Raw genomic sequence first — 14,008 nt, forward strand, 5'->3', positions numbered from 1 at the left:
CCGTCCATTCGAACTTGACATCTTTCTCAAGCGGTTTAAATCACGGGTGTGGCTATCATCGAGAATCCTTTTACAAACCGTCGGTAGTAACCGCAAGTCCCAAAAGCTCCAAACCTCAAGAATGTTTCTGAGGCTTCCAGTTAAGTATGGCTAAATTTTTGCTCGGTCGACTCGAATACCCGATCAGACACCCATGACCCAAGAAGCTAACCTCTCTTAACCGTAACTCACACTTGCTGAACTTAGCGTATAACCGCTTATCCCGTAAAATTTGCAACACTAATCTCGGTGTTCAAGATGTTCGGTCTCATCTCTTGAATAGACCAAGATGTCATCAATGAACACAACTACGAACCGATCCAAATACGGTCGAAGATCCGATTCATCAAATCCATAAATACTGCGAGGGCATTAGTGAGCCCGAACGGCATCACTAAGAACTCGTAGTGACCGTACCTCGTTAAAGCGCTTTGGGTACATCGAATCTCGAATCCATGGCGATAATAACCCGATCTCAAATCTATTTTGAGAACACCGAGGCTCCTTCAGTTGATCGAACAAATCATCGATCTGTGATAACGGATATTTGTTCTTTATTGTCACTTTATTAAGTCGACGATAGTCGATGCACAACCTCATGGTTCCGTCCTTCTTTTCACAAACAACACCGGTGCACCCCAAGGTGAAAAACTCGGGCGAGCAAAACCTCTATCCACCAACTCTTGCAACCGAGCTTTCAACTCCTTTAATTCCGTTGGTGCCATACGATACGGAGCTATCGAAATCAAGATGGTCCTGTACAAGCTCAATACAAAACTCTATCTCCGAACAGTGGCAAACCCGGTAATTCTTCGGGAAAAACATTCGGGTATTCACAAACCACCGCACAGATTCGGTTTTATTTCTAACTCCTTATCATCAAGTACATATTCAAGGTATGCTTCGCACCCTTTTCTTACATATTTCTGGGCCAACATTGATGATATTACAGTTGGCAACCCCTTCAAGTCCGTAGACTCAATTTGAATCATCTCGTTATTTGTGCACCTCAAATCAATAGTCTTGCTTTTGCAATTCACAATAGCATCATGCACGGTCAACCAATCTAAACTGAGGATAACATCAAATTCATCAAACGGCAATAGCATCAAGTCCACCGGAAAACAGGAACCTCGAATTACTAGGGGGCATTTCTTACACACTTTGTCGACGAGCACGTAACGACCCAAGGGATTTGACACCCGAATTACGACCTCAGTAGACTCAATAGGTAAAGTCTTACTGGATGCTAAGGTTTCGCATATATAAGAATGAATAGAACCAGGGTCAATCAAAGCAATCACATTAGTATCAAAGAGAGTGAAAGTACCGGTAATAACATCTGGCGAGGAAGCATCCTCACGTGCGTGTATGGCATAAGCCCTAGCAGGAGCGCGAGCCTCGGATCTGGTCGTAGCATCTCTAGATCCTCTCTGACCACCACTAGTATTGCCCGTATTTCTAGATGGTCTACTTGAGTGTGGTAGCGCCTGGTTTCCCACTCGATCTACATTCTGCTCGACAACCTCGGGCAATCTTTAATGAAGTGGTCGATGATCCGCACTTGTAACAGAGCGGTCACGGAATCTACAACTCCTGAATGCCATTTGCCACAATATTGGCACTCCGCTCGTCTCGATGATCATTGCCAACACCGGCGATCGAAGTGACTCAGCGTGCCCATAGGGGGTCGATCGCGGTCTCGTCTAGTAAAGCCCAAAGTGCCTCTAGATCGGCCTAAGCCATCTCTAAATTTCTTTGATGACTGTGGGAAGGGCTTCCCCGAAGACCTCTTACGAAACTCCCTTGCTCCCACTTCAGCTTTTCTTTTCTCCATACTAAGCTCCTCGGCTTTGCACGCTCGCTCGACAAGAGCCACAAACTCTTGGATTTCCAAAATGCCAACATACAGCTTTATATCATCATTCAGTCCATCTTCGAAGCGTTTACACATCACAGCTTCTGAAGAAATGCATTCTCGCGCGTACCGGCTAAGCCTCACAAATTTTCGTTCATAGTCGGTAACCGACATGGAGGTTGTGGAACAGCCGTATTAGTTCGAATGTATTGGTTGAACCAATCATTCATCACGCTATAAAAGGCTTGCCTAGCCTCATCATTCGGATTGCTAGCAATAGGTTGAGAGTCATTGGCGCTGTCCCTTGTGCAGAGCAGCGCCACACTCTCCACATCATCGACTATCGCTTCGGTTGGGATCGGGATCCATTACTATAAATAAACACAAATTCAAATGTCAGAAATCACCACACTATCAATTAATCACATAAATAGCATGTATAGCTAGACCCAAACGTATTACGGTAGTCCTAGAATCGACTAAACAGTAGCTCTGATACCAATAAAATTGTAACACCCCGTACCCGAGTCCGTTATCGGAGTCGAACACAAGGTGCACACAGACTTAACTTAATTGTTTTCACAGTCCATAAAAAAATTTTCCAGACTAGCTGGTTACTGCATCACTGTCGCCTTAAAAATCATATCTTGAGTTTTAAAGCTCGAAAATTAGTTTTGTAATTTTTTCTTGAAACTAGACTCATAAGTCCATCAACATATTTTTTTTCTAGAATTTTTGGTCGGCCCAATTAGTACAGTTTATTAGTTAAAGTCTCCCCTAATCCAGGGTTCGACTACACTGACCTTCACGCATTATGAATTGGATATCTCCCTGTACAGAGCTTAAATACTGATGCCGTTTGTTTCTATAGAAACTAGACTCGGAGAGGAATCTATACATATAAAGCATGACTCCTAATTATCTCTGGTTAATTTATAATAAATTTCCAAAGTAGGAACAGGGAATCCAGAAACTGTTCTGGCCCTATTTCACGAGAACTTTAATATCTCTTAACTTATAACTCATATGACCGTTTCGTTTCTTCCATATGAAAGTAGATTCATCAAGGTTCATTTACATAATTTAGTCACTATTTAATTCCATTCCTAAAAATTTTAGTGATTTTTCAAATCCACACTACTGCTGCTGTCAGTATCTGTTTTCAAGGTAAACATTACCTATTTCGTGGTTTCCATGGACCAACTAGAGTTTTGTCATACATAGGTCCACATATACTCATATTTAGCCATTCAAATGGCTGATCATTTGCCCAACACTTCCATTCCAGTCCATACTCATATCATGAGACCATACATATATACATAAACACAAATAGTCTAATGCCATACCCCACTTTTACGAGCCATTTTCGCATGGCTGTACACACATACATCACAAAACGTACTTGAAAAACAGCAAAAGGGTAGTCCTATACATGCCATATCCAGAGTTCAACTAAAAGAATACCAAAAGGCTTTGATAGTGTGGATGACTTCGACTTCGATGATCCCGAATCCGATAGCTAACGAGCAAAATCTATAAAACAGAGAAACAGAGAAACGGAGTAAGCAATTTATGCTTAGTAAGTTTGAGCAAGGGATTCCAGCACAACAAAAGCATAGCATTCATATAGCTAACGGATAATTTTGTATGCACAAATTCTCAATATCATACTTATTTCACATTCCAACCCCTATATTCATACATAAGGGATCATCTTAGCCAAATACCGGAAGCTCATTACTCGACTGAGCGAATATCATTCGAAGGGAATCAACTAATTTCAAGCACATACGAACATACCTCGTTGCTGGAATTTTCAAATGTATTAACTGAAATTTTTACAGCGAGATCGCTCGTTCTCGAATCACGTACCTTCGGAATTTAACCGGATATAACGACTTGCTCAAATGCCTTCGGGACAAAGCCCGGTTATAGTAACTAGCACGAATGCCTTCGGGACTTAACCCGGGTTTAGTAACTCGCACAAATGCCTTCGGATCTTAGTCCGGATATAGTCACTTAGCACAAAGCCTTCGGGACTTAGCCCGGACATCATTCAAATAGCCAAGCACAATTATCAATAAATCATGACACATTCGTATTTCATTTTCATTAGCAAAATTCAAACACAAGTCACTTATCACATTTGCAATTTCGGCTCAATAGCCACACACAAAGAGCATGATCTAATCAAATCATAATCTAAGTTCCATTACTCGAGAACTTACCTCGGACGTGGTCAAATGATTTCGACGGCTATTCGACTACTTTTTCCTTCCCTTTATCGGATTTAGCTCCCTTTGCTCTTGAGCTTAATTTAATAAATAAATTGGTTTAATCATTTGAGCATCGAAGAGGAATTCAAGGTACTTAGCCCACATATTTTCATTAGACATTGAAGTCACATATGTACGAAATCATGAATTAAACTCAACACATATTTCATTTCACATCTCCACTCTAGAATTTTCCTGAAATGCTTATAAATAGGTTATGTCGCTTTCATAGATCTGTTCCCTGACTTCTCATACCTTAGCTAATTTACTGGACCTTTTGCATAACCATGATTCACGTGATAATCGTTTAATTTCACCATTCGAAATGTTACCTTATAGAAATTATGCCATATCATCTGCTAGCCAAACATTGACTGGAATTTTGATTCCAACTCAATTAACCAATCGTTCCGATAATAGCTGATCCTTTCATAATTTCGTTCCTACTCGAATCTTCGCTTATTTAAAACACTTATCCCACTCTCATTTCCGTTTCAAATCAACTCTATTACGACTTCGGCTCGCATCCATACCTTTTCTTTCTTAATCATCAATCGGTAATTTTATCGAACTCAAAAACAATGGTTCGCTTTAGTCGATAAACAGAAAGTCTAATCCTTAGAAACATTGCAGTCAACATATAAGCAAATCTTCCCGTAACTCGAGGTGAATTCAAATTCCCAATAATTTCAGTCTTGAATTTTGTCAGGCATAATCTTTTTCCGCTACTTTAACTTCAATCCCACAATCCGAATCGACAAATTCTACCGTCAATCCAAATTAAACCGTACAATCAGGTGTATCAATTCTATTAAGTACAAGCACTTATCAATCTTAAACAATTCCAAACCATATGGACTTAATCGATCCGTCCAAAGCCATTGTGATCGCCATTAACTCGGGTAAGTATGTCATAACATCTAAGCACTTGGCCCTTTACTTTACAATTACATCCAAAGAAGTCTGCTCTTTATCCATCCACCAAACGAGTGTAAATCTCGAATCTTCATTCTCGGAATTGCCATTCGGCACATGGGCTCATATTATCGAAATAAGTCATCATGGAATCGTCATTGAACCCAACAATTCAAATCTATCTTCCTTTGACACTCGGCCTTGAACAACCGTGCAACTACAGTTCACATTTATGTCAAAATGTTGCTACAATGGATTACTTTTACAATAACAATGTTCAAACACGAGGTGTGCATTCTTGCACTATACCACAATTTTCGGTAATAATGCAATCTATTACAATGAATCTAATTTTAAGCTCTAAGTTTAAATGACTTTTTGATCAATAACATTGACTTTTCCCAAAAATAATCACCATACTTTAACAAATAATGTATCCGTATTTGGCGAAATTTTTTCATATTAATTGTCTGTATAGCACAATGGCTATTGATCGAAGAAGACCAATACTTTCGGCATATAATGCAAACTCTAACCTTGGTGCCTAATTGAGCTATTCAATCGTTTGAATGACAAACTTTTCACATTTTCGTCAATTGAATGAATTTCGACATTTTCCGCATGTTGCACATAACCTTTTACAACTCGTTAGTAGTGTCATAATCAAATCCTTTAAATGTTTCTGATGAACCGTTAAATGCTCGAATCTCCGAATGTTCGACTCAAACAATACAAGCTAAGTCCTTAACAATAACCTTGCCTCCTGAGCTAAAGCATTATCCGAAAATTTGCACTTACTACATTTCGCTTCCCTGAATTGCACACAATCTCATTGCAACTGGAATCGAAATCCTAAAATCGAATTCATAATCCAAAAAGTCGACATAGTGAATCGTCTGATTCACAATCTAAATACCTGCATATTGGCCCGAACCGAATCACATCAAACACCGTATCCATCTAATTTGAACCGAGTCCGTATCGATAAACCTTCAATCTATTAGGTATACATATTTTCTCATTATCACCAATCATCGATGCAAACCGATTTACTCTTATTGCACATTATGACGGTGACAACCTAATTTCGCTCTTTTCCAACAACTCTTGCACCAGGTTCAACTCTATAAATCTGCCCAATCTGGACAAAGCTTTCTTATCCTCATACGAAACGATCTATCAATCTGGTCATGTGCAAACAATCGATATCAACAGGTAACCCATTCGTTCATAACAACTCTTTCAACCACAAACATGTGTTTTAACTACTCCTTTCATAAGTACTCAAGTTTTTCGATCTTCCTCAATTGGGACAAATTGATATTCTTTCGCCCTCAATCAAACTTGTTGCAATTCAAACCATTGCACTCAACAATCTATAATCACAAAAAGAGGGCTCATCAACCAAAAAAAGGTACGATTACAAGGCACTAAACGCAGACTGAATCAGGGCATTTACACCATTGACGAATGAACAACCGTAAGGATTCGGAACCAAGGTTTGCACTCAAGAACAATAGAAAGTCTTACGAATCTAAGGTTTGATAAAGAATGAATAGAACCGGAATAACAATCACATTAGCACAAGAACGGATACATCGCCACGGAGCCACCTCAGCGGTTTGCTAAGCCCTGCGACGCCAGCTCGATTCGGTATTCTTATGATCTCTCGCACCATAGTATTGCCCGTATTCTAAGGTCTAATTTAGAGAGCCGGGTTCCAAGAATACATTCTGCAACGGAACGTTAATGAATGGTCGTCGATCGCCTTTCGAAGTGGCACATTAACCCAATGCCATTTGCCACATATTGGATCCTGCTCGATGATCCTTGCCAACACTGGGTCCGCTGAAAGCCCATAGGGTCGATCGGGCTCCCTATAAATCTAGTGCCTTATGGCAAGGCATTCAAATTCTTTGATCGGGAAGGCTTCAACCTCTTCTAAACCCTTGCTCCCACTTCCTTTTCTTTGCTCCATACTCGTCCTCGTTGCACCCGTCACAAAACTCATTCCAAAACCACATCTAGTTTATATCATCTACATCAACTTCAACTTTGCTAACCACTTTTAAAATATCGACTAAGCCTACCATTTCGCTTAGATTTCGTTTGCCATGAATCTTTGTTTGAAATTCCTTCCATTTGGTAAAATCTTTGATCCAATTCTTCTCTTAACTGATTCAACTCCCAATATTGTCGGCAAGAAGAGTATACTAGCAATTAGGCAATCTTGAGGAAGTCACTTTGGATATTGTTTCATAATTCATTGTCGAATCGGTTTTGAACCAAATTCGTTGTCCATTTCGATCTAATTTATTTTGGCCATGTTTCGATTCTGTCGCCGGGGTTTTGGCTTTTTGGGGATGGAGGTATTGGAGTGTTGTCAATTATTGTTGAAGATTATGACCAATTATCGTATCACTTCGATCTATAGGGATTGCACCTTTTGTCCTTCGGGAGCTGCACCTCTCCATCATGCTTCGCCGGTTGGGATCGGATCCATTCATAATTAACCATGGAATCGAATCCATATAATTAATAAACAAAATTATACTAACCAACCTATTACGGTGTCTAGAATGATGAACCGAGCTGACCCAATCAATTACCGTCGCATGACGTTACCTGGAGTGGAACAAAATTGAACACAACAATTGTTTTCAATCCAAAAAATTTTCACTATATTATTGCTCACGTCTCATTAAAAATCCAAACTGTTTTAAGTCGCAAAATGTTTTAATTTCCTTGATATAACTCATAAGTCTTCAACATATTTTTTTACAGAATTTTTGGGCCATTACTACATTTTTTCGTAAAGTTCTAGCCAGGTTCACTATCTACTTAAGCTCAATTGGTTCACTCAAGGTTCATCTAGCTTTGTTTCTAAAACTAGACTCAAAGATTATCATATATTTAAATCCTAATATATCTGGTTAATTTACAATAATTTCCACAGACGGATTCCACTTCATGGACTTTCCGAGAACTTTAATACTTAACTTTAGCTCTTATGACCGATTATTTTTCATATAAATAGACTCATAAGGTCTTTACAATTTTCATATTTAATTCATTCCTAGGTAATTTTATATTTATCAACCATCTTCTAAATTTTGTTTTTCAAGTAAACTTTACCTATTTCGTGTTTCCATGGACCAATAGTTTTTCATCATAGTGACAATTATATTTAGCATTCCATCATATTTCCCATTCTTCCATCCAACATTTAGCCTTCATATATCATACAACATTCCAATTCTATCCATACCCCACTTTTACGAGCCATTTTGCATGGTCAGACACACATACATCACAAAATGTACTTGAAAAACAGCAAAAGGGTAGTCCTATACATGCCATATCCAGAGTTCAACTAAAAGAATACCAAAAGGCTTTGATAGTGTGGATGACTTCGACTTGATGATCCCGAATCCGATAGCTAACGAGCAAAATCTATAAAAGCAGAGAACCGAGAACGGAGTAAGCAATTTATGCTTAGTAAGTTTGAGCAAGGATTCCAAGACAACAAAAGCATAGCATTCATATAGCTAACGGATAATTTCGTATGCACTAATTCTCAATATCATACTTATTTCACATTCCAACCCCTATATTCATACATAAGGGATCATCTTAGCCAAATACCGGAAGCTCATTACTCGACTGAGCGAATATCATTCGAAGGGAATCAACTAATTTCAAGCACATACGAACATACCTCATTGCTGGAATTTTCAAGCGTATTAACCGAAATTTTTACATCGAGATCACTCGTTCTCGAATCACGTACCTTCAGAATTTAACCGGATATAACGACTCGCTCAAATGCCTTCGGGACAAAGCCCGGTTATAGTAACTCGCACGAATGCCTTCGGGACTTAACCCGGGTTTAGTAACTCGCACAAATGCCTTCGGATCTTAGTCCGGATATAGTCACTTAGCACAAAGCCTTCAGGACTTAGCCCGGACATCATTCAAATAGCCAAGCACAATTATCAATAAATCATGACACATTCGTATTTCATTTTCATTAGCAAAATTCAAACACAAGTCACTTATCACATTTGCAATTTCGGCTCAATAGCCACACACAAAGAGCATGATCTAATCAAATCATAATCTAAGTTCCATTACTCGAGAACTTACCTCGGACGTGGTCAAATGATTTCGACGGCTATTCGACTACTTTTTCCTTCCCTTTATCGGATTTAGCTCCCCTTTGCTCTTGAGCTTAATTTAACAAATAAATTGGTTTAATCATTTGAGCATCGAAAGAGGAATTCAAGGTACTTAGCCCACATATTTTCATTAGACATTGAAGTCACATATGTACGGAAATCATGAATCAAACTCAACACATTAGTTAGTACTCTCCTTAGCCGAATTTTCCAAGCCAAGAATAGGCATCAATGTGCTTGCCTCTAACCGAATGCATGCACACCATTTCCCCTCATGTGGCCGAATATGCATGTCCATGTTGAGGCCAATTATACACTTAATACCACACACACAAAAAAAAAAAACAGCATACATTTTACTAACTAACGCATTCCATATTGTAACTCAATACACATCTATCATTTCCTTCATAACCGAAACATCATCATAAGAAAATATATACCTTGAGATAGTATATATGTCATACCAATACATCATGTGCAAACATATATACATATATATATGCTAGAGCCGAATCTCAAGTTGATTGTAACTAAACATGAACATAAATCCAAAACACAAATCTTACTTTCCATGCAATGAGTATAAATCATACTTATGGATGTACCATGGCCGAATACATCACAACACCATAATTTTTGGTCATGATTAAACAAAGAACTTAATGTCTTACTCAAAAATACTAAAAGAAAGTCCAAGAGCCATCAATCCACCATCACATGTATCATTAGCAAGCTTCATATTTAACATGCAATGGCATTAACACAAAATCCACCTTGGCCAAATACCATCCCCATGATATAACAAAGATTTGAAACATGGGCTAATAAGAACATCAAGTTAGCAGCCAAAAACATGCATGAATCTCATGGCACAACATCAAACATACCTTAATCTAGGCACTAGTATGGCCAAACCTCCTCCTAATCCTCTTCCAAACCAAGCATGAAGCAAAATTCCTTCCTTCTTCCTTAGTATTTTCGGCCAAAAAGGATGAAAAGGATGAACAATTTTTTTCTTTGCTTTTCTTCAACTCACGACCAAAGGGGGTCACTCACACATTCTCTTTTTTTTCCATTCTTTATTACCCATACTTATTTGTTTATTTTTTCTCCCATGATGTACCAACATAACATGTCTAGGACATGTTTTTGCCCATAATTCCTTGTCATGGCGGCCACTAGCACTTGGGGGAATTTGACATGCAAGTCCTCCCTTTTGACTACATGCACTATTAGGTCCTTATAGATTAGCCTATCACTTTTCAAAAGTGTCACACAAGTCCTACTAACTGAATTCACATGCAATCGACTAAATCGAAGCTTGAAATTTTCACACATTCATAATTACATATTCTAGACAATAAATATTACGTTCAAACATTTCGTGACTCGGTTTAGCGGTCCCGAAACCACTTCCCGACTAGGGTCAATTTTGGGCTGTCACATGAATGATATTACCCTTTTGAATTTTCTTTGAAATATCATCAATCTCTTTATTATTCAAACATTGTTTATCTGTGAAAGATATTCATTGGCCGAAGGTAATTACATTTATTACCGTTATAAATATTGACTCGATCATGAGGTATGGTGATAGAGATCACAGATTATAGAAACTGTAATACTGCATTAGTCATTATTGGGGCCACTTTCGATTTTCCCTCTTCTAATTTGATGTACACTATTGATATTGAAGTGTTGCTTTATCTATAGGATTGAAATGTCGATCATATTGATGCACTATGGTTTTAAATCTATTTGATGGTTGTGGCTTTGGAAAAACCCAAAGCTTCAATGTTAATAATTGAAATAGCTACATTGATGACATAGTTATTACGGGAAATATGTAAGAGTTGAATAGACCAATAATTATCAGTAAAGTTTTGATCAGTTGGAAGCTATGTTTATCAAAGTATGATTCTGGTTCAGCTTGAATTGGGTAAGGAATTTGTTATTACAGTGATGTATGATTAAATGGGATTAGATTGTGTTTTGATGCAGTAAGTGTAACACCCCTAACCTGTATCCATCGCCAAAATAGAGTTACGAGGAATTACTGAACAATACGCATCATTTATATACGTAATACATACATTTATGCATTCATAATCAAAATCCATTGTACTCATTCACATTGTCCCTTATAAGGCTCTATGAGACCTTAAAACATGCTTAAAAGAGGTTTGGGACTAAACCGATAACATTTAAAAACTTTCAAAAACTTAGAAAATTTTCCAACATACAGGGGTCACACGCCCATGTGAACAAGCTGTGTACCTCACACATCCACCTTACACGCCCGTGTCTCAGGCCGTGTGAAAATAGGGCATACATACTGACTAGCACCACACGGCCGAAGACACGCCCGTGTGCCATGGCCGTTTAAACTTTTATTTAAAATGGAAAATAATTGGGAAAAAAAAAAAGGTTGGGTTTCCTCCCTTGGTATAAAAAAAAAATTTTGTTCATTTTTATTTTTGCGAAATAAAGAGGTTTAAATTTTGTCTGGGTTTTGATTTAAGATTTGGATTTGATTATTAAACATTTTATTTCTAGTTAATGCATTTAAATTTTTTGGGTAATTTATAATTTAACTAGGGTATTATGAGAAGGGATTGTAAAATTTTGATTTAATTAAAATTTGGGTTGGATAAATATGTTAAGTTTTAAATTTATTATTTAGACTTTAACAAATTGAATTGTTTAAGTATATTAATGAGGGTAAAAATTTAAATGAGTGTATATATATCTCTTCATTTGAAAAATTAATGTTTGTTATCTACATTTTGGGAATCGCAAGGAAGAAAGGTTGATTTTGGATTTATTTAGCATTAGGAATCATTTAAGAATTGTATTAGTTAAATTGTATATTTTAGTGTAATTTAGCTAGATATCAGTAAATTTGTTAATGTTCTGTAATGAATAGTATGTGATGATATTTTAGCATATGTATTAAATTGAGTTGTAAATCATATATGGATATTAATGATAGTTCTTAAATTTAGATTGTAGGAGTATTGCTATAGTGGTGATAATATGTGATGAATTAGATAAAATTGATCATAGGTACATGCACTAGATTCAGTTCTTAAATGACAATGCAGCATTGATAATGATGGATATTAAATTTGGGAATAATAATTATCATAGTATCTGACAATAGTAAACATTCATTAATGACTGAAGTAGAACCATATGAAGTGATTAGTAGTACAGTTTATTAGTGGATAACTAAGTTAAGTATTTCATATGTATTATTATTATGTAGAGGCATATTAATCTTAATCATATATGTTAGATATCTTTATACTGGTGACGGATTGGTTTTAGATGCATATAAGTTTCCATATCGTATCAATTATGGAATATTTTATTGTACTAGATAATCCAATTGTTACTAAATGTGTAGTTGATTATTTGGATGTTTTCTGTTGATTCACTAAGTATACTGTTTTACGTGCATTGAGGTCTGGGGTAAATTAGCATATGAGGATATTTTAATGGTATTATTCATGACGTAATCAAAGTTGTGGTGTATAATTGCAAATAGATGTTTAGTAGTAATATTATTTGCATTAATGTATGCAACATGTATCAGGAATTTAATGATAGTTGCAATTTATAATCTATAACAATTAATGAATTATAAGATAAAATTCAATTCATGATTCTTACTCTGTCTTTCTTTGTACTTCAAATTACTAGAAACATTAATATTATAAATTCGAACTATCACTGGTATTTCATGAACGCACTAATTGGTAATTAAATATCTAATTTTGTAAAGCAATTAATTACTATCATTATTGGACAATTTTTAAGTTCTAGAAATATTCCATAGTCCATGTAAGAATTCTTTATCAGATATTCAGTGAATTGTAATATGATGTAAAGTATCAATGATTGAAAGTTTCAATTGGCTTATTAAAATTTGAATTTAGTAATTAATAAATTGGGATCATTCTATGTAGTGACAATGATTAGTTAGAAAATACTATTTCTTTAATGATGATTAATATTTAAAATTATGGATTGAATCTAATCATTTTTCTATTAAACTCGGGACTTTTCGTCTTTATAAATTTATAATTATCTTAGATAGTCAATTAGTTTAGTCTTTAATATTTAATTATCAGATTACAATATATTATGTATTAATATTGTCTGAATATAAAAATTCATTAATTTCAAATCAATTCACTTACATATTTCCTTTCTTTAACAACGTTTTGTACTTATATTAATAATAAAATACAAACTTACCAATAATTCTAAATGATTAATATATTATAATACTTAATGGATATCATATATATCTACATGTAATTAAAATGTCACATTTCAATTATCTATAAATCTTCAATCTGATAATTAATTTTGATCATTTGCTGTAAGTTATACTAAATTAGATTTCAATTTTCAATCAATAATATATTTACAATTATTTTCATACACATTTATATATAATAATTCAATTCAAAATCATAAGATTTCCATTTCCAATTAGATAACTATTACTACTTATCTTATATAGAATATAATATATCATTAACATTAAATAATCTAAATAGTTACAATGAAATTAGTCAATCATTACAATTTATTATATTTTAAATTTAATTGATAATTAGTGATTTATAGGTGATATTATATTTTTATTTGTACTAACAATTATTTCATTTAATCTATTCAATTTCAATTTTTTAATTAACTTTTAGTTATTAATTCTTATATGT

This window comes from Gossypium arboreum, chromosome 5 (genome assembly GCF_025698485.1).
Source record: "Gossypium arboreum isolate Shixiya-1 chromosome 5, ASM2569848v2, whole genome shotgun sequence".
In the NCBI taxonomy this organism is placed as follows: domain Eukaryota; kingdom Viridiplantae; phylum Streptophyta; class Magnoliopsida; order Malvales; family Malvaceae; genus Gossypium; species Gossypium arboreum.